Source organism: Marmota marmota, unplaced genomic scaffold (genome assembly GCF_001458135.2).
Source record: "Marmota marmota marmota unplaced genomic scaffold, marMar, whole genome shotgun sequence".
In the NCBI taxonomy this organism is placed as follows: Eukaryota; Metazoa; Chordata; class Mammalia; order Rodentia; family Sciuridae; genus Marmota; species Marmota marmota.
The window spans coordinates 437,192-458,286 of NW_026000172.1; the positions used below are offsets into that span (position 1 = coordinate 437,192).

Below are 21,095 nucleotides of genomic sequence, written 5' to 3' on the forward strand. Positions count from 1 at the left end.
GAGGAGCCAATCAGCTAGATGTTGCTGGGGCCGCTGTGAGCCAATCATCAGCCGGCAGCTGGTTGCTGGCAGCTGGAAGTTTGCTGGGGCCCCTTTGGCTGTGGCTCTCAACAGTACTAAAAACCAGTTATCCAATAAATAATTCAATTTTGACCCTGGCCAGTAGAAATATCACAAGTTTGGGGCTCAAACCTGCAGGATTTCACCTAACTGGGAATCCAGTCACAAGCCCTGGGATAGCATTTATACCTCTTATCCACTTTCTATAAATTGGGGGACCTACAACTACCTAAAATCTTGAATAATCTGATATAACTATTCAGAATATAAGAAAACACTTTATTATGTATACCAGCTTCTCGTAACTTAGGAAATTTAACACATAGAAAAGATGTACAGAACATGGAAAGTGGCAGAAGAAGATGTGGCAGGCTGGCAGGATGTGGAATTAGATGGATTTTATTTCCCTAGATACATGTATGATTGCACAACTAATGTAACTCTGCATCATGTACAGCCAGAGGAAAGAGCATTTGTGCCCCAATTGTGTACAATGTGTCAGAATACATTCTGTTCTCATGTACAACTAATCAGAATAAATAAAAAATATAGAATAAAAAAGTTCCACCCCCCAAGAAAAATTTCAGCATGTTTTGTTTTAATTGAAGAAGTGACCAAAGCAAAGAGTTCTAAAATTCTTCTGGAAAGTTAAATATATATTAAACTAGTCAAGAGATCTCTGAACTGTAAGAGGAAAAGAAGCAGATATCATTACCTGACACTAATATATAGTATTAAACTACAGTATTGCAAAAATAAAAACTCGGAATCACAGAAATTCCATAGATAAATACATATGTACATAAATATCATTTGTATTGTTAAATGCAATGGAAGGCCCTACATACATCCAACTCCATCAAGGAAAGTATTTAGTGTGAATGACTGACACAACCCAACCTAAAGGTAGATGTTAGAACTGGAGGCAAAGATCACTGGCAGTCTGTGTGCAGCATGGGTGTAGCTCTGAGATTATGGCACAGTACCCCGCCAAAGCAGATGTTAAGTAGGATGATATTCAAAATAGAGCAGAATAAGTGGCCCTGAATCTCTATCTTGACTCTCAAAACATCTGTTCCTGTTTGGAGACCCTCTTAAACAGACTCATAAATTATGAGTTCAGAAACTTATATACAGTGGACAACTGAGAAAATATCTACCATCAGATAAGCAGGAAAATTTGGGGCACATTTAAGTATGATTCCTGCCTTAAGCCATCTGCATATAATCGAGACAGAATACCCCAAATCCAGTGTCACCCTGAGCAGAGAAGATTGGGGTCATAAATATAGTATATTTAACTGTAAATCGCTTGTAAGTTTGGATCTTAATTTATCTGGTGCTCAGAGAGAAAGGAACTAGATAGACACAATTATTGAGAGCAGAGGAAAAAATGGTGGTTTTCTATGGCTATCCACAATCCCTGGGCTTCACTCCCTGGGATGAGAGCAGAGGAAGAGTTAAATCTCCAGGGTCCCAATTTATCCCTAGAAGGGATTTGCCAACAAACTCTGCAAACTGCTGTTGCTAACAGCTGAGCTTCTATGTGGCCAGCCCCAGAGTTAACAGGGAAACACAGTTCACCACAGGAAGCCCAAGTGGGAGTGCAGCACTTCCTGCACCCATTCCTCTAGCTCCTCAGTAGAAACGCAAGGCCTGCCAATTCTTTCTCTAAGAAATCAGACCATGTACCAAATACCCCAACTTTAACTCATTCCATTCAATGGACTACATCTCAAGCCCCCAAATTTTGGGAGAGATAGCAATTGTGTGTGTATCTCCCTACATCACAGAGGAGTGGCTTCACATTGGTGTGCAAGCACTTCCATAGACTACAATCCCCCCAAGGAGTGAAGAAAAAGGGTTAAAATCACAAGTCCCTAGTTTGGTTTTGTGTCACTGTTGTTATTTTGTACCAGGAAGTGAGCCATGAGCATTTTACCACTGAATCATATCCCTGGTCCTTTTATTATTTTTTATTTTGAGAAAGGGTCATGCTCAGCTGCTTAGGGTCTTTGCTAAGTTGCTTAGGCTGGCTTTGAACTTGCAATCCTCCTGCCTTAGCCTCCCCAGCTGTGGGGATTTTAGGCATGCACCAGAAAGTCCATCTACAGATCCCTGTTTATTTCATTTATTTCTAGAAATGGTTCAGAATATCTTCCAGTGGCTACTTGGCAGCCTGAATTCTAGGAAATCTGCATCAGGAATTTAGTGCACCAGTCAAGTATAAGACCTCCTGCAGCCTGAGCACAGTTATTAGGATGGCAAGTACTAGAAAACTGAAAAGTAGCTAGTACTCTGACTATATGGATATGGAAGAAAAAACCCCTTTCATACTGTTGCTAGAATATAAATTTAGTACAGCGATTTTTTTTAAATAGCACCAGAGCTCTTTAAAAACTAAACATACAACTATCATATGATGCAGTGATAATAATTCTGGTATACAGCTAAAGGAATTGGAATCACTGTGTTAAATAAATGACTTCATTTTCATATTTATGTGGCAGCATTCACTGTAGCCAAGATAAGAAAACAAGTGTCATTTGGATCAAGAGGGATTCCTCCCAGCTGCAGGACACTCAGCTACTCCGAGAGACTACACCCCTAAATTTAGACAGCTCTCTAACAGGATAACACCAAGGTACTGATGTTCATGAGACACTCCAAGAGAACTCAGACAGGCCAGCTGTGGGATCCTCCTGTCAGGCAGTTCTGAAACACAGGACCAGGGAAATATCAGAGGGGCAACCAAAACCTAACCACATGAAATCCACATGGAGGAATCTTACAAGTCATTTTAACAAGGTAAGATAGACACACACACAATTTTACACAACATAACTTAGCAACTTAGCTAGACCCTGTCTCAACAAAAATAAAAATAAAAATAAAAAGTACTGATGTAGCCCCAGAAGAACCATTACCAACATTAAGCTTCTCTTCTTGTCACCAAGATTTTTACAAAGAACAACAGCAGGATTTTTTTTTTTTTTTTCAGAGCTGTGGTTTGAGCTTCCTTTCTTGTAAAAGCCAGGTCTGCTGACAAATGTCACACACTCTGTCTCAAGACAGCTTGCTGTACAAAAATTTCTGTTTTCCTTGGGAAAAACTTGTGAAACTTCTGTCTAAACTAAAATATGGGACCAGGCACTGACTATAAATCTCAAGAGAATTTCCCTACCAGGGTCCCCGCGTTGCTCCCTCTGGAGGCTGCAACTTAAGTAAACCTGCTGCCCGCGAATTCCCCAGGTGCCGCCCCCCTCCGCCCTACATCAGAACCAGGGATGGAGCTCCTGGTAAAGCACCCTGCAGAAGGAAGGTTGGGAAGAAGGGATAAAAAGCAAGAAAGCCAGCTAGCTCAGGAGGACGGCGGCAGCGAGGCCCAGAGCCACTGCTCCTCTCCTGCAGGAAAATCCCACGTGGAGAGACTTCTCCGACCGCCGTCCCACCTGTCAATCACCACCCATCTGGGAAGACCCGGCTGCTGGCGCTCTAGGGCCAGCTGAGGGGTGCAGCAGGCTGGGCAGGAGCTCCGCTGCCGGCACGCTCCCTACCTGCTGGCCAGGGGGACTGAGGGGACGCTGCCAGGAGGAGGGCTCAGGCCGCGGACCCCGGAGCAGCTCCTGGCCCCACCGCAGCCGTCCCGCGGTTCCAATGACCTCCCTCCCCGGGCTCAAGAGGCCCCGCCACACTCACCATTTCCTGGCGCTCGGGAGTCGGGCGGCCACCAGGGATCTTCAGCACCCGCAGGGCAAAGCCAGCGAGACCCCAGGGCTGGCAACAGAAGCTGAGAGCCAGATCGCAGGACTGGTGGACCGGGAGACAGGGCTCCCCACCTCCGAGCCCCGTGGGCAGATCGCGGAAGCCGCCCTGTCCTCGCTGGCTGTGCGGGGATTGGACGGTTCTCCCCGAGTGCTCTCCACTGCACAGGGCTGCAGACCCGCCCCGCAGGCTGAGCCCAGAGAGCCTTCTTTCTGAGTGACAGTAGACGACATCCAACCCAGGAATCAGTGAGGCCAGGATGACAGATTCCTGGTGACAGCTTTTATTTTTCCTCCTGAGGTCTGCGAATTGGACAAGAGGGCCTCAGACTACAGGTAATCGAAGGCAAAGTTTCCTCTTAGAAGAGTGATCTAGCAGCGCCAGAGGAACCTGTGCGTTGAACCTCGCATATAAGGTGACTTCTGCATAGTATTCACGAGTAGAAATAATATAATGACAAATACTGCAAAATTTTGTAGAACTTTTCTTCTCCCTCTTGTGAGGTGATAGATTGAGCTTTAAACTGGGAAGCAATCCGATAAGGCAGCAATATCCAATGAAAATCATATGTGAAGTACAAGAGTAATTTAAAGTTGTCTAATATTCACATTAAAAAATTAAAAGAAACAGGTGAAACTGATTGTAATGGCATAAACCAATATATCCAGAACACTAACTATCATTATGTTGATGTAGCCCAAAAGAATGTCAGCAGAGTTTGTTGTTGTTGTTGTTGTTGTTGTTGTTGTTGTTTTTTCTTGTCAGAGAGCTCAGGTGGTTTGAGCTTCCTCTTTCTTGTAAATGCCCAGTTTGCAGACAAATGTAACAGACTCTGTTTCAAGAGGGCTTGCTGTACAAAATTTATTATTTGTTTTCCCTGGTAAAAACCATGAAACCTATGCTTACCTAAAATTATGGGACAAAGAGTAACTGCTATGTTACCACCCACTGTTATACAAACAACCACTGAGGATAAATCTCAAAGAATTTCCTGTCTCTGGAGCCAGTGACTTTTCTTCTTTAGCCCCTCTAGACTGCTGCAGTTTAAATAAACCTTCTTCCGGCAAATCCCTCAGGTGTCCAGCCTCCTCTGACCTACATCAATGTGACCCACAGAAACTTACTTATCAAGTATATGTGGTTTTGGAACTATGTCCCCAAACTCTCTGGATTCTAAGCTTCCAGCATATCTCATTTTGCAAAGAAACCTTAATCCAGATTTGACACCTGAGGGTCCCCTGACCTCAGGAGGGGAAAGGGCCTAGTCACCTTGTTTTTATGCTAGAGGTGAGAGACACAGTTTCTTAATAATATTTCTCCATAGACCCAAAGGCCAAGGGAGACAGTGCCCTGAGCAAGCACAGGAAACTATCCAAAAGTAGATCACTTTTTCCCACTTGAAAGTGGCCACAGGTCCATCCCATTGCAGCCATCGGACAGCAAACAAAGGAAAATGGGGTCCCAGGAAGTGGGGGACACATGTCTTCAGATCTGTCCACAGGCTTGACTTCATTGTTTCAAACATGAAATGAATACTTCTTATTTGACAATTTGGCCTTAGACCTAATGGCCAGGCTATGATGTCTGTTTCATCCTGTGGTCCAACCCCCACAGCTAATTAGCAGCTGGACTGGGCTCAGCATGAGCTGTACCTTATTCCAAAGCCAAAACTCCTCCACCAGACCAAAAGACTCATGCAACATTGCTTATTCTCAAAAGACTTGGAAAGAGACAAATAGTCAAAAAAAAAAAAAACACCAGCACTTGTGATTATATGTATATGGAACACAGTACTATGTGTTACACATAATAACACAAATGGAACCTTCTTATATACTGAGTCATCATGAGACTCCAATTCCAGGATCCAGGGAACCTTGGTTCAGTTTACATCAAGGGCACACACCAGCTAGAATTAATTTCAACCAGCTAGAATTCATTTCATCTGCCACCAGGATGAGAGATCAGCCAAAAGTAAAAATAATGCCAATTCCCAATGCCAATTGGTGGCAATGTCACTTCTGCAGCTCCAACATGACTATAATCTGCCTGTAGCTATCAAAATGTTATATGTGCATATCCTTTCAATTAGTGTTTTTTTCCCTTGGATTGTATCCTCATCAAGATACTAGTTTATGTTGTCATTTGAATTGTGTCCCCTCCCCAAATCTCATGTTGATGTTCTAAATACTCAGTGCCTCAGACTGTGACTCTATTTGAATGTTTCTCAAAGACATATTAATGTTAATCCACTTAATTAGTGTGGGGTCTAATACAATTGAATCCACTTTCCACATATAAGAAATGACAAAACACAGAGAAGGATAGGAAAACTGTTGTTCAAACAGTAATAGAAGATGTAAATGTACCTCTCAAAGAGTGGGCCTCAAAAGAAATAACTCTAGCAAGCAACTTGATATATAGGCTCCAGAATGAGGACAAAATAATTTTCTATCCTGAAGCCCACTATCTGTGACACTGCCATATGACAGCCCTAAGAAACAGATTGCAGCCCACTGTGACACATACACTGTCCCTGTAGCATGGCTGATGAAAGTACAATTGGATTACATCATGTTCTACCAGCATTGAGAGGCTGAACTGCTGCAAGAAGTGGCACTTTTTACTGGAATATTTTGAAGGCAGGTGAGAACACAACTCCAGGTGATGCCATAGTGATTTGTCTTGTGATACATCATAGTTCCAAAAAAATATGTAACAGAGTTTAACCACTTTTGTTTGCGTAACCTCGCTCTTCTTTGTGTAAATGCTTTCCTGGTAAGGCTGTTTGTTTTTAAGTCTTCTAAAAGGAGTAGATTGCTACATGGGCTACCTGGGGCCCAAAATAAGGCAAAAACTAGCAACAGTAAAAAATATACCCATTGCCCAGTACAAATTGAAAATGATGCCAAATTATTTCTCTGTTATTTCTACATACATGTTCTCTGGAGCTTTAAATCAAATAGGTTACCAGGGGAAGGAGTACAGTACAGATTCCTTTGGGAACAAAAATTCAGGTCAACCAAGTGATAAAGTTCTAGGACAGAGCTTAGAGAAGTTCCCATACTTGGGTATTGGTACTGGTCCTATCCTGACCATCTCAAGTACCTGCCTGTGGAGACCCTTCTCCACAAGGATCATCTAACCCCAGACCAGAGACATTATTGTTGGTTGTGTATGCACTTGCTTTTTCCCCAAGAGATAGCATTAACAAACAGCTCCCTGATAATCTGCAAGGAACTCTTCAAAGAGATCACCTGATATTCAGTATAACATATAACACTGGCCACCCTGGCTGGCCCCATGGGGGACACTCCCATTGAAAAAGTTTATATCCAGATCAGGTATATATAAATATATGTATAGATCTCCATCCAGGGGTGACACCAGATCACAGAATTAAGATCCCTAGATAAATACCTGAGTAGAAAAATCACTATCCAATGCTTAAATATCAACTCTGGCCAGTCAGGTCCAGTGGTATTAATATAAAAGACCACAGAGTTCCAACATCTGGTAACCTCTTCCTGTCATTGCAGGTCCCCTGCAATTACCCTGTATAAACACCATACACACAGAGAGAGACAGAGAGAGACAGACAGAGAGACAGAGAGACAGAGAGAGACAGAGAAGGAGGGGGAAGAGAAGGAGGAGGAGGAGGAGGAGAAGGAGACAGAGAAGGAGGGGGAAGAGGAGGAGGAGGAGGAGGAGGAGGAGGATGGAGGTGAAGGACTTCCTCAATGTGGTCACAGATGAGGGCTTACCTGGACTGGTCTCCTCTGGCCTGCCCTCTTTTACCTGGGGGTGCCTCCTAATAAATGACCATAGGGTCTGTTATAGGGATGAGTGAACCTCAAAAAATGCTCCCACTCTGGACCTTTTTGTGGGTTTAACCTTGGAAGTTTTGGACACATCAGAAAACATCTTACTCCTGTGAGCATCTCCCTTCATGTGAGCTGGATGAGGGACTGTCTCAGAGTATGTGCCTGGTTACCAGAGTTCTAAGATCATTGTGTTCTAATGCCAAAACCCTGAGGCCCTTCTGCAATGTTTAGTTCACTGAGCCTCTTCCTATAATTGCCTCCCCAGGTGCTCTTTGGGCTACTGGCTTTTCATCTTAACTAAATAAAATTATGCAAATACAGTGGCTTTGCAACCCCTTGGGAAGTCATCAGTGCAGCCAAAGACCTTAGGTTTTTTATTTTTTAGTTGTAGATTGACACAATACCTTTATTTTATTTGTTTATGTGGTGCTGAGGATCGAACCCAGTGTTCCACACATGTGAGGCAAGTGCTCTACCACTGAGCCACAACCCCAACCCCAAGGACTTTGGTTTAAGGAGTAAGATTTGGGTTCAGAAATTCTATTTTCTTACCATTACTGTGATGCTAGAGATTTATTGTGCCTTTCCAACTTTCCCAACACAGACAATGGGGAAATCATTGGCATCTACTCCTGAGGAGATCATAAGTGTAAGAAGAAACCCATGCAATTCACGTTTTGCTATCCGGCAGAGAAAACTCCAAAACATGGAGAGGTGAGAATTACAATGGGTGAGAAACACCATGAAATAACCTCTAGCAGGCCTGAGACCCAGCAATATGATCTTGGGCAAATCACTTCTCCTCTGGGACTAATTTTCAATTCTGCATCAAGAAGATGCTTACTGAAATCAAATGAACCTTAGATATGGTGATCCTCTGTCAATAAGCCGTGCAATGTTATCCTTCTATTTTCTTTTTTTAAATTTTTAATTGATTTTTTAAAATAAATGATAGCAAAATGCATTACAATTCTTATTACACATATACAGCACAGTTTTTCATATCTCTGTTTGTATATAAATTATGTTGACACCAATTTGTGTCTTCATACATGTACTTTGGATAATGATGTCCATCACATTCCACCATCCTTACTTAACCCCTGCCCCCTCCCTTCCCCTCCCACCCCTCTGCCGTATCTAGAGTTTGTCTATTCTTCCCATGTTCCCTCTCCCTACCCCACTATGAGTCAGCCTCCTTATATCAGAGAAAACATTTGGCATTTGGTTTTAGGGGATTGGCTAACTTCATTAGCATTATCTTCTCCAATGCCATCCATTTACCTGAAAATGCCATGATTTTATTCTCTTTTATTGCTGAGTAATATTGCATTGTGTATATATGCCACACTTTTTTTTATCCATTCATCCATTGAAGGGTATCTAAGTTGGTTCCACAGTTTAGCTTTTGTGAATTGTGCTGCTATAAACATTGATGTGGCTGTGTCCCTTTAGTATGCTGTTTTTAAGTTCTTTGGGTATAGACCAAGGAGATGGATAGCTGGGTCAAATGTTGATTCCATTCCAAGTTTTCCAAGGAATCTCCATACTGCTTTCCATATTGGCTGCACCAATTTGCAGTCCCACTAGCAATGTGTGAGTGTACATTTTTCCCCACATCCTTGCCAACACTTATTGTTTGTCTTCATAATAGCTGCCATTATGACTGGAGTGAGATGATATTCTAGAGTAGTTTTGATTTGCATTTCTCTAATTGCTAGAAATGATGAATATTTTTCATATATTTGTTGATTGATTGTATATCCTCTTCTGAGAAGTGTCTGTTCAGGTCCTTGGCTCATAAGAGACCCAGAATAGCTAAAGCAATCCTTAGCAGGAAGAGTGAAGCAGATAGCATCACTATACCAGAACTTAAACTATACTACAGAGCAATAGAAACAAAACAACATGATATTGGCACCAAAATAGACTGGTAGACCAATGGTACAGAATAGAGGACAAAAAGACTAACCCGCAAAATTACAATTATCTTATGTTAGACAAAGGTGCCAAAAACATGCATTGGAGAAAAGATAGCCTCTTCAACAAATGGTGCTAAGGAAACTGAAAATCCATATGCAACAAAATTAAATTAAACCCCTATCTCTCACCATGCACAAAACTCAACTCAAAGTGGATCAAGGACCTAGGAATTAAACCACATACTCTGCATCTAAGAAAAAGTAGGCCCTAAACTTCATCACGTGGGATTAGGCCCCAACTTCCTTAATAAGACTTCTTAGCACAAGAATTAAAACCAAGAATCAATAAATGGGATGGATTCAAACTAAAAAGTTTCTTCTCAGCAAAAGAAACAATCTGTGAGGTGAACAGAGAGCCTACATCCTGGGAGAAAACCTTTACCCCTCACACATCAGATAGAGCACTAATCTCTAGGGTATATGAAGAACTCAAAAAGCTAAGCACCAAAAAAACAAATAACCCAACCAATATCCTGCTATTTTCACAATTGGATGTGTGTCACAGCCACTCAATACATCCTAATACTAAGCAGTTAGTTTCTCAAATGTCAACTATAGTGTGCCAAAAAATTGAGGGGATGCTGTTTCTTTATCAGAAGATACAGTTGGTTCAAACAAAGCCCCCAGACTAGATAGCCTAAGAAAACATCAGTTTATTTTTAACACTTCTGGAGCATGGAAGGGGTTCAGCAATATCTCTCTTTCTGGAGACTCACATTGCTCTGAAGGACTTTTAGGGAACTCAAAGTCTTGTTTTCCACATAAAATCAGAGTGCAGTGTGGTCTCCATGGAGAAACAAGGCCAGCACTTCCTGAGCATGAAGTATCCAATTAAAGCACCCAGCTCCTATGGAAAGGAACTGAAGCTCCATCTTTTCTTGTCCTCTTTTACACAAGGTTAATGGACTCATCTCAGTTTTATATATGTAGAATATAAAATCCTATTTCTGTCTTTCCTAGACCCTTGGAAACCTTTTGTGTCCTCCTGTCCATTTGCTTGTCCTTGGGCTAATAAAACACATAAAACATATCACTAACCCATGGCTGACTTACTTCCAACTATGATTTTTTCCAACAGTTACTACTCTATTGTCTTCTACTTCTCTGACCCCAACTTCATGGGGCCAACCAACCTGAAAGTTGTTTGTGTATGTATGTGGGTATGTGTGAAGGCATATATGTGTGCATGCACATGTGTGTATGTTTATGTGCCTATATGTAGGTAAGAAAAGGAAAATGGCTCATATAAAGAGGGATGTGAAAAGGGGTTTCCAGAATAATAGGTAATATATTTTCAAATCAAACATATGGGAGGGGGCAGATCCCTACTGTACTCTGCTCACCTGTACTCTGGACCAGTCCCTTTCAATGTCTGGGCCTCAGATTCCTGATAATACAATAAGGTGTTGGATGTGAACCAGCATAAGTATGTACTGAAGGAGGACATGGGTGTGGGCTCTCTACATACTGCAAAAGGTGATAATGTGGGCCAGGCTGGCACATGCAGGTTACAGGCCTTCTGACATGGCTTCTGCAGATGGATGTGAGGCTCGGTGGCATCTTTGGTGACATCTCTTAGAGATGGAAATAGACTACAGCTATTGCTCAATGATTCCACTCTTAGGCCTATACCCAATGGAAATGCCAGATCTATTTTACAGCACCAAACACCTATGCAAAATGGACACAGATCTTGACTCTTAATGCAATCTCCATGCATTTACCCCACAACCAGACTCCACCTGCTGTGAATAATAAGAGATGATTTGGAAGGAAAACCTAGGCAACCCACCGGTAGGGCAAGAATGGGCAAGTATCTAACTAGCCTTTTCACAGAAAGATACAAACTTGACCTTGTATATATGAAAAGGTTCTCCACGTTAATAATTAAATTCAAATTAAAACCACAATGCAGGGCTGGGGGTTAAACTTGGGTGGTAAAGCACCTGTTTGGTATGTGTAAGCCCTGGTTTAATCTTAGTGCCACACACATTGAAAAGAAAAACCACAATGTGACACAAATACACAATGGCTTAATACCCTTGATAAGAATTGTAAGAATGTTAAGCAAGTAAAATCTCACACACTGCCATGTATATAAATGGTCACAACCACTTCCAAAATCTCTTTGGTGGCATCTCTTAGACATGGAAGTAGACTGTTGCTGTTTATTGCTCAATGATTCCCCTCTTAGGCACATACCTAAAGGAAATGCCTGCCTGTGTTCACTATGTGAAAGAATGTCACAGCAGAATTATGTACAAACTGGTAACAATCCAAATCTGTGTTAGTAATGAAAGAATAAATAATATTGTCTTGATATTTTTAAGAGAGATTCTGCACAGAATTGAAAATAAAGTACCGCCACATTCACAGGATCTAGAAAACTTGTGATTATCATTGTTGGCTTCACTGGACCATATGTTACAAGATTGGGGTCCAGATATCCTACATCTGTGGTAAGCCAGTCACCTCCAGAGAGACTTTTATTATCCTGAGTTGTCCCTATTTAGTTTTTATAAAATTTTATTATTTGTGTAGGTTGCTGGAAGAATAGTGATTGATCACATAATAATCTCAGATTATTCCTTTAAAGGCCTCTTGAGGCTAGATAGCCATACAGGATCAGGTTTAACTTTGTCTAAAGAAAATTATAAACAAATAAATATGACATATCGTTGAACACCTTGATAACACAACTAAGATTTCAAAATTGTATCTTGTTATGAGGAGAGACACATTCTTTTTGGATTTATGTGAATAAATTCATATCCTTGATGTAATACTTATGAATAATTTTCAAATCTTAGATTAAGGAGGGAATGAGGTAAATATGTCCACTTTTGTTCACAAAAGCACACCTTACTCTGTTAGAACACTTTCACTTGTATAAAATACTCAAGGCAAGTCAACTTTATAATGAGAAGGGGTTTATTTTGCTCACAGTTTTGAAGATTCTATGGCATGGCAGCTAGACCACGTGAATTCTGCTAAGGGCTCTCTTGGTTGCTTCCAATCCTGGTGGATGGCAACAGGAGGAAGCCTGGGGGACTAGAGATTCCCACCACTGTTCAGGAAGCCTGCATGGGAGATGGTTTGAGATTTTTATACCACGTCTCATGGACACACACTGAGATGAGTAAGGACAGAGAACTGCAAAAGGGGAAACAACCCAGCTTTGGATAAAAGCAGATGGCCTGAGAAGAGAGAAAACTGCAACCTCTTAGGATCTGGACAGAGCAGCAGCTAAATTCTGACTAAAAAGGCTGAATGTCCTGGGCTCCCAGGCTATACTGCAGCTGCACCACAAGCAGCAGGGGTCATGGCCACATAGACATAAATATAAGCCACTTGGCTACCCTCAGAGCCAAGGTCCAAACCCAGGCCATGACTGTCGCTCAGGCCAGGGTAGCTGAGGAGAGACCAAACCTGCAGTGCAAGCTCCCCACCGTGTGTCCTGAACCTCTGAGCGTTTGCCTGAAAGCACATGGCTCTCAATGGAGTCCTGCCTTCTGCTCAGAGCTCAGGAGGTACAATGGCCTCCAGGAGTCCCCATGTATGTAGGCACTTCTTTCATAGCCATGCTGGTTTCTGCAGAAAAAGGCCCCTAAACATCTCTGTATGGACTAGATTTGTTTGTGCACACTTGTAATACCAGCAACTGCAAAGGTTGAAGAAAGAGAATTGCAGTTTGAGGCTAGCCTCAGAAACCTAGTGAGGCCCTAATCAACTTGGAGAGGCTCTTATGGGGAATCTGTGGCAAAATAAAACATAAAATGGGCTAGGAATGTGGTCCAGTAGTTAAGGTACCTTGGGTTCAATTCCTGATACCAAAAAAAAAAAAAAAAACTGTATTGTCCTTGTGATCTTCATTGTGCAGAGTAACCTGGCCATAGAGAAGAAGGTTGATGTGTGGCAGGAGCATACTGAAAGGAACCCCTCACAGCTAGTTGACATTGTCTTTAAAGTAAAGCCTGGGCAACTGAGGCAGGCTCATGCTGTGTTGGCAGCCACCAAAAAGAGTTCATTCAAGAAGCCTAGAGAAAAGCATGGAAGGGCCTCCCTCCATTAAAAATACACCTACAGTGAGAAGAGCCCCACCAGGAGTCTCTGAGTACAACTGACAGTGGGGCCTCACCCAAAGTTGATGACATTGTGATAAAGATAATAGTGACAATTCAGGCTCAACCACATCCTGTGCTCCAGCCCCTAGAATGCAACCAGAGAAATGAAGACTAGGGCAGAGTTTTATACATGCCAGCTTGCCCAATGCAGCTTCTGGATGAGATCTGCTGTGTAAAATAAGTACTTAGATGACCTTCTCACCCAAACAAGCCATGACTCCACTTGTAAGTGCCACCAGAAGTTAGAGCCAACCCCAACCAAGAATACTGCCTTTCAAATACTACTTCACACAAAATCACCCCACCAGATATAAGGCATCCACTAAAATGGATCTTTTTTAAAAAAAAAAAAGTCACCTATCTGAAATTCCAGATTAGCCAATGAACCCGAATTCAATATCAAGTTGAAAACAGCCTATAGTAAGAAATCAGGGACCAGAGACAGTTCATGTGCTCCTGGGAATGTCACGATTCTGCCATACTTGGGTCCCTAATTTTAGACTAAAAACTAAATGTCTATCTGAGGCTCAAAAGGAACAGAAATCAAACATGTGATTTGTACACCAGAAAGCTAAGCTGCCTCTGAGAGGTTAAGACAAAGCCCAATGAGAGCCCTGCCCTAGGCCTGCCAGACTCACAAGGGAGTTGTCTATATATGAATGAGAATAAAGGTACAGCTTTGAAGAGCAGGTTTATTTTAGTTCAATAAACTACAATATCTTAAAGGTATTAGCGTATTAATATTAATGAATTAATTAAATACAACCACTTTGGAAAACACCATGAAGTCTCCTCAAAAGACTAGAAATGGAGCCACCATATGCCCCAGCTGCCCTGCTCCTTTGTGTTTACCCAAAAGAACTGAAATAAGCATACTGTACGGATACAGCAAAGTTGCTATAGCAGAGCAGATCACACAGCCAAGTTATGGGATCAGTCCAGAACCTGGGAAGAGATGAATGGATACAGAAAACGTGGTATATATAAACACAACGTAGTTTTTCCATTAAGAATGAAATTATGGAGCAGGTTTGAAGCTCAGTGTAGAGCACTTGCCTAGCATGTGGGAGGTACTGGGTTTGATTCTCAACACCCCATATAATTAAGTAAAATTAAGATCCATCAGCTAAAAAATATTTTTTGATTATGGCATTTTTCTGGTAAATGGATAAAACTGGAAAGCATCATGCTAAGCAATATAAGCTAGACACTGAAAGTCAAGAGTTGAATGTTTTCTCTAATATGTGGTCACTAGACCAAAATAAGAGGGAGGAATGGAGGTATCATCTGAGATTAGAGGAGCGATCACGTGAGTAGAAGAAGAGGACTCAGGGCAAGGAAAATGGGACGAGAAATGGGATGAGAAATGGGAGGAATGGTGAACTGAAAATGACCAAGCTACCCTGTGTACATATGTGAACACCGCACAGTGAGATTCCCCTTTAATTTAGCGATATCTATGTAGCAATAACGAAGAACAACTATAAGTAAATAGAGGTAAACCCAGTACAGTAGAGGAAAAGGAAAGCGGGTAGAAAGCAGATGCTGGTGGTGCTTGCTGAGATGTATTGTTTGTAGCTAAATTTCAGGCACTTGAATTTCTTCGTTTCGGCTTCATGGCAACCCTGAGACAGTACAACTTCTCTTCTTGTTTTACAGATGAGAAAACTGAGACCCTGGGAGTTAAGTAAGTTTCAAAAGTGGTGAAGTTCAACTTTGCAGTTAAAGCCTAAATGTTTTTAGATGCATCCTATTGTTGTAATTATGCTTAAATTTTCATATGACCAGAGGCATTTTTTTCACCTTGGAATAGAATGAATTTTAATGCTCTAAGGAATTTTAAATATCATTATTTAGACTGTTAATTGTACACCTAAAGAAGTCAAAACCTAGAAAGTCAGTCTGTAAAAATAGCATGTGTAAGAGGTTATGTGCTGCTTTTTTTGCCTAATAACTAATAATTATTGAGTTGAATTTGCAATTGCTTGTTTGAAAATATGGAGCAAAATATTGTGTTTTGTTGGCTTGAAGATTTGTTAATATAATTTATTTTTAAGTTTTTTGGGGAGATAGTAGTGCCTTTTTTATTAGTGCATTACAGTTATACATAATACTGGGATCCATTTTGACATAATTATACATCACACTAAGCAATATAAGCATGGAATATAATTTGCTACAATTCAGTCCCAGTACTAATGCTATCTTTTCTCCAGTAAAATGTTTTTGGCACCCTTGTCTCGTATGAGATAACCGTATTAATGTGGGTTTGTCTCTGTGTCCTCTATTCTGTACCACTGGTCTACAAGTCTCTTTTGATGCCAACACCATGCTGTTTTTGTTACTATAGCTCTGTAGAATAGTTTAAGGTCTGGTATTGTGATGCCTCCTACTTCATTTTTCTTGCTAAGGATTGGTTTAGCTACTCTGGGTCTCTGGGTTTTTTTTAAATAAATTTCATGATTGCTTTTTCTGATTTCCTAGAATAATCTCTGTCCTATGTATACCATGACCATTCACTCAGCAACTGCTACCATAGACCTTTAGACTTCCCTGATGCTAAATATCCATAACTGTCCCTGCCCCACCAGAGAACAAGGACTTTACATCACTAGCCCCCAAATTTGCCCTCTGTATTAGTGCATTACAGTTATACATAATACTGGGATCTGTATACTGATCATAATACTGAGCAGACAGAATGAGTCAATACCCAATAACCCAAATTAATTTAGGCACCAAAATCTTTGGGAGAGGGGATGATAATGGGCAGTCAGATGCAATTTGTAGGAACACAAAATTAAGGGAATAATTCTAAAAAAGGATCTGACTTTTCTGAGCCCCATAGGCTTTCTTTTCCAAGAGACTATTTATCTGCAGCCCTGCGCAGCTTAAGTGGACAGTATAGGTTACTTTCCTCAGCAAAATACCTGTTATCTGCAGGAGAATTCAGCCTGAAATAATGCTAATAAGAGGAACCCAAGTTGCCCTGGAGTGGGAGCCCTTTTGTGAGCCTTACACAAATCAGATCCCAGAACTCAGGCATAAGAATAATTTTCTGTAATAAGATGTTCCAATTAGATACAGTCAGCATGTGCCAAAGTGACCTACAGTGGTCATTGCCTGGAGACATGAAAGTCTGATATCATCCTGCTGTCAGAACAATGAGGGCAGGATATCCCTGGAAATAGCTGAGGAGTGCCAACATTTCAAGCCCATTCTCAGCATCAAACCTGTTGTCTGGTGATGGCTGGAACACCAGGCTCCAGGTTCTGGGCAGGCCCTCATGGGAAGCCTGAGTCTATCTCCTAGTAGCCTCACAACCACCAATCACTACACTGTTGAGCAAGCATCCAAAACAGGCTACAACACTCAGAAGACTGAGGGTATCATGGTCAACTTCTGGAGGGAGTAGGCACCTGGATTCAGGTGGGCCAGAGAAGCTTCAGGCTGAGTGTGGGCAGGTTGGAACTGGAACCTACCCTGCTGCTGGGCAGCCCATGGCTGGGGTGAGTCACCTCACCTCTCTGGGCTTCAGTTTCCTCCTCCATGATATAAATGAAATTTAACAATTCCTTAGAGTGTCAGGACTACCCTCAGACTGACTCATCACTATAATTCTGCCTTGAGCATAGACTGCAGTCAGGGGCAGGGTGGAAGGTGGCTTTATGGAGTCGCTCAAGTAAGCTGCTACTTCATCCATTCTTCATGTCCCCACCACAGAGCTCAGCAGCAGAGGCAGAAGCTCCCACTGCAAATTCTGTGACCAACACAACTGCAAATTTTGTACCAGCAGCCAGGAGATCATCAACATGCTCAGAGCACACTCAGCCAGCTTCTGCAGCTCCATTGTGAAGCTAACTGCAGGAGCTTCGTCTCAGGGCCTCCACTGGCCAGGAAAATACCATGACTGATGACAATTTTTACTTTACCTTCTGGTTTCCAGCACTCCCCAATTTACATCCACACAAAGGACCAAGACACCTTGGTTCTGGACATACCTTCTAGAATCCTCTAGAGTCGTATGGCAGCCTGGAGTGCCCGGTGGAATCTCAGGTTCTGCTGATGTTGCCATGTTCCACATTTCTGGTTTGGCCTACCCAGGGATGACTTACATCAGCTTGACCTCCAGAAATACCCCCTATCTTCAGCCTGGATGAGATTTATGGCTACAACATATACCCCCAGTTTCCATGATTTGTTTCTGCACCTACAACTTCCATCATGACTCTATAAGTGGGTAATTGCTACATCATCCCTGTCAGATGGGTGTGGATAGCAGCAACAAGTAAGAGAGTATCCTGGTAAGCTAGGTGGCATGGATATCCCCTTGATGGTCCCCCTTTTACAAGCAGCTAACACATTCAGAATGCAGTGCACCATCCCTACCCTCCTGGAGATGACCTTCTAGTGCATTGGGAAGGATGGATGGGAATAAAGGAGACACCAGTCAGTGTTAAGGTTCTAAACTGAAAGTAGGAGGGGATCAGAGTGCCAGGCCCCCACTAGGGAGTGTGGCTCTATGTTGGGGACTGCAGCAAAAAACCCAAGATGAGGAGCAGGCTTTTGGGGAGATGAGTCCTTGAAAGTGTTTAGGGCACAGGCTGCACTGTATGGACCTTGACTTACTTGAGGAGTTAGACAGAGCCACTGGAGACTGGAGCAGAGGAGGCAGCCATGACTTTTGACATCATTGTGGTAGATAGGTTGTTTCTGGGAAGGAAGGGAGGAGACTGCTATTGCAGCCATTAGAGAGGAGGCCATAGCAGGCTGGTGACCATGAAGGAAGCCAGCAGTGTCAAAGTCTGCATGGCATTTGAACAGGGAACCAAAAGAGTTTGCTCACAATATGTATGGACATGAAATACGGACAATTGTCCTCCAGGAGTCCAGCTGCAGATGGGCCATTTCAACACAAACCAAAGCTGGTTCAGGTGTACCCCTACACCCCAGGCTCCACTGAGCCTCTGGAGGCCAGCTTTCATAGATGTCATTGAACACTCACATTCTTGACCCTGAGTGCCAGTCTCACCTGTGCTGTGACCGCTATTGTGAAGGTCTCTAGTTGTACAGCCTCTGCCAGCCACCACAGCAGCCTGCATCCCAGTGCTCCCTTAGCATATGGGAGGCAACCGAGCTCCCAGCCTTCATCCCCTCTCTTGGTGGTTGAGACTAGAGTGTCTGTCCCCAGGCTGATAGGTCCTGTTATCTCTGGGGGCATGTGGATCCCATGGGGTGATGGAAGGTGCAGGAGGGCTCTTGAAAGAAAATGAGGCTAGGAACATTTGGGTCACCCTCAGGAAGCAAGAGGAGATGAGGTCTCCACAAAGCAGCTGTGACCCCTGTGCTCAAAGCCAAGGTGGTTCCTGAAGGATTCTGGGCTACTGCAGGAGGACCCATGCCCTGATGCTTCAGCCATCATCCAAGATTATGGACTAACACAACCTGTACAAGGATGAACTTGGGGAATATGAGACACAGCAGATAGTTTCAGGAGGTCTCAGCAGAGAAATAGCATCATGGAGAAATTTATGCCAAATGGGGAGGTGGTAGCATATTGGGGTCAGTACCACTCTTAGTCTCAGGTGAGGTCCAAGAGCCTTGGTCCAGAAAAATTCACCAAGGGTGCAGTGAGCCATGTACAGAAAGCAGCCTTTCCTGAGCAGCTCAGGATGTCTCCTCACTGCCCAGCAGCTGCAAGACCTCCCTACCATGTGTTCTCGCCTGGCCCTAAGCAAGCTTCCAAAGCCAATATTACAAAAGAGCAAAGAGAAAAGGCTTTTACAAGGGGAAGGGTGGCCCTGTGACTCACTGGAAGAGATAATTTCCACCTAAGATGGAAAAATGTACATCAGATGGAATCATCACTGCTATGGACCAAATTATCACATGCTAAAACCTGTGCATGGCATGAAAAAATCTCAGTACAGGTAGCTAAGTCAATACTGTAGAAACAGGAAAAAGGACACAATCCAACACAAGTGGACAGGGAGGAAAGGACCAGGAAGAAGATATAGTACCCAGGAGTATGCCCACAGTGACATACTTTCTCCAGCCATGCCCCAATTTCCTCCAGTTTCCACACCTCCCAGTAGTTTTTTTTTTTTTTTTTTTTTTTTTTTTGTAGTTGGACACAATATCTTTATTTCACTTATTTATTTTTATGTGGTGCTGAGGATCGAACCCAGGGTCTCACACATGCAAGGTGAGTGCTCTAACTCTGAGCCACAACCCCAGCCCTCCCAGTAGTTCTTTCAGCTATCAATGGATGAGTCCACTGATGAGGTCAGAGCCCTCATGATCCAATCAGTTTCTACATTTGAGCATTATTGTATTGGGAAACAAGACTTTAACACATAAAACTTTGGGGGCACATTTCCACTCCAAACTATAACCAGCTCCAGGCCAAGTTGGGACACTCTGGAGTCCAAGGCACTTGTAAAAGAAAAGGCATTAGGTGTGTTAAGGGTCTCAGCACAGTCTGTCTTAGGCAAGAGTCAGTGTGGGTAGCAAGCCAACAGGTCTTGGAGCTGGATTGGAGGAAATCTCAGGTCTGTGGCTCAAACCTGTTCTTCAGGAGGTTCTCAGCTGTGGTATAGATTGTCCTACAGAGTCCCCAGTGAACACTACTGACCACCTTCTGCCCCAGTCCTACCAAAGCAGAAGACTCATGAAAATGCTAACATGTTCTATGCCATGAACTCTCATGATAACTGTGATTTTTGCCTGAAGAAGTGGACCTTCACCTGGGTGTATGAAGGTCCCGCATAGAGCCAGTTCAACCCTCCCTCACATGAATCAGAGACAGCTCAAGATTGCCAAGAGCATCTTCTGATGGACATCTCCCTGGGGACTGGATGGCCAGTGGTAAAGCACTTTCAGGCTTGTTAGAGTCTGTAAACAAGTCAAAATAACACCTGGCATTTTGCCAGGGGAATGTTAGAGTTCGTAAACAAGTCTGGATGGTGCCTGGCAAAATGCCAGAGGGAGTGGTTTGAGAAGTAACAAAAGCGAGCCATTAGGTGTAGAGATTCCTGATTGGTTGACTGATGTATCTAGTTTATGCTAATTAGATAAGCTGTGTGGAATGTATAAATACTGCTCCTGTCCTGCAATAAACGGCTCCCACTCCTGCTGTACACAAGTTCTTCGCCCCCCCCCTGATTATTCTGCTGCAGCCGGACTGCGGCAGATGGTGGCCCGTTACGGGGAGCCCCGGGACACTCGGGGGTAAGTGACGAAAAAAAGCTGCCCGTCCATAGATAGGACGGGGGCAATCTGCTCGTCCCTAGGCAGATAGGGCGAGAGGAAAAATGGCCATTTCAAGAAAATGGAGAAGA

At 42.8% G+C, this 21,095-nt stretch overlaps 1 protein-coding gene and 1 long non-coding RNA gene across 4 annotated transcripts in view; one reads left to right on the forward strand and one right to left on the reverse strand.

Moving 5' to 3' along the window:
* Positions 1–3,884, reverse strand: part of LOC107159691 (zinc finger protein 420-like) — a 28,393-nt gene extending 24,509 nt beyond the window's left edge. For both annotated transcript variants that reach the window (XM_048787764.1, XM_048787763.1), the window contains exon 1: positions 3,760–3,884. The gene's annotated coding sequence lies outside the window, so the exon portion shown is untranslated. The remainder of the gene's footprint in view (positions 1–3,759) is intronic.
* Positions 3,885–3,998: 114 nt separating this feature from the next.
* On the forward strand, positions 3,999–19,893 carry LOC125611925. 2 transcript variants are annotated; one of them, XR_007342173.1, is made up of 4 exons: positions 3,999–4,240; positions 8,254–8,363; positions 15,415–15,442; positions 17,479–19,893. It is a non-coding gene; the product is annotated as an uncharacterized LOC125611925 (long non-coding RNA). The 2 variants fall into 2 exon arrangements; XR_007342174.1 differs by having other exon boundaries at positions 3,999–4,160.
* Positions 19,894–21,095: the final 1,202 nt, after the last annotated feature.